Raw genomic sequence first — 1,703 nt, 5'->3', positions numbered from 1 at the left:
CAGGCTCTTCCATTCCTAGAATGTTGGTGAGCCAATCTCTGTGAGCCTCAATTCTTCCTATGAAGCTGGGAAAATAAAAATACCAGCTCAGTAAATGCTACCTATGTAACATTTACTAGGGGCCAAACACTGTCATTTCCTCAAAACAGCATTGAGGGTAAGGATTATTATTGTGCCCTTTGTACAGATGAAAAAACAGAGGCATGGAGAGGTTTGGTACCTTATCGTGGTTAAACTGTCAGGAAGTGAGCGAGGCAGGGTTTTTCCCCATTCCACCAATACATAGAGAATGTATTGGTCTCTATAATGTTAAGCAGATGTAGAAAACTCATAAATTCATTTTTCTATAGGGTCTGAAAAATTAAATAAAAAGAAACAAAACACCATTGAATACAATTTGGACATATCAGTCACATTTTCATAGCTTATTTCTGTTAATGGTTCTTCCTTCCGTAGCTATTCCCTTTTTCCTCCTCTGGATAGTCTTCTGAAAATTAAAGGTTAAAATAAGATTGTTGAAGATGACGCCCCTGGTTGCCTAACCAGTATCCATTCTCATCGTCTTTCTTATTTTGTTGGGGAATAAATGTACCTATTTTTTAAAAAACTATATTTCCCAGCTTCCTTTGCAGTTAGAGGCCTGGCCAATATGATGCAAGCAAAAGTCATTATGTGGGATTATGAGGAGAGCTTTTTGAAAAGGAGTAAATGCAATGCAGTCACAAAGAACTAACTATAGGTGGTGCTTAAACTGAGGTTTGAGACCAGGCATGGCCTGAAGTTTGCGCTGTTATCTTCCCAGCTCCTTGCAGGCTCATTGTGAGGATGAAATAGAAATAGTGTGTATAAACTACTTTCACAGGCCTGTTAGCTACTATTATTATGAGCACTGCCGTACACAAGGCACTGAAATACTAATATGCTTTGCAGACATTCTCCCATTTTTTTAAATAATATTTTTTGTTGATTTCAGAGAGGGAGGAAGAGGGAGAGAGAGATAGAAACATCAATAATGAGAGAGAATCACTGACCAAGCTGCCTCCTGCACGCCCCCTACTGGGGATTGAGCCCGGAACCTGGCATGTGCCCTGATCGGGAATTGAACTGTGACCTCCTGGTTCATAGGTCGATGCTTAACCACTGAGACACTCGGGCTGGGCGACATTCTCTCGTTTAAGGATCATTACAATCTTACAAATAATCTCCCCATTTTAAAGCTGGGAAAACCGAGGCTCTGGGAAGTGAAATGACTTGCCCCCGGCTGCAGAGCTAGGACTCAGGGTCGACATGACTGCTGCCTTCTAAGTTGGGAGAAGAGAGGAGAGGAAGAAAGGGGGGAGCAGCGGAAGGGGTGAAGAGCAGCACGCGGGAGACATTCCGCTCGCCCTCGGGTGCTAAGGGACAGCCGTTCCCCGCTAACCTGAGGCTTACCCTGGAAGAGAAAGCAAGAAAGGGAAGACTCCTGGGCCATGAGCTGGTAAGGTCAGGCCCCAGTTCCGTTAGAATCTGGACTCTCCTACGTTTCCTTCCTTCGTTAGTAATTTCTTCTAACAGCCCAAGGCTGCGTGGTCCTGTCTAAGAGATAAAGGATCGGGGAGAAGAAGAAAGTTGTTCAGAGCACTGGCTTTTAACTTTTTTAACCGTAACCACCAAGAGATACATTTTACTTCCTGACTCAGCACAGGCACACACATGCGAACTGA

The sequence above is a fragment of the Myotis lucifugus genome, unplaced genomic scaffold (assembly GCF_000147115.1).
Source record: "Myotis lucifugus unplaced genomic scaffold, Myoluc2.0 scaffold_480, whole genome shotgun sequence".
Taxonomy (NCBI): domain Eukaryota; kingdom Metazoa; phylum Chordata; class Mammalia; order Chiroptera; family Vespertilionidae; genus Myotis; species Myotis lucifugus.
Note: the sequence above shows the minus strand (reverse complement) of the source record.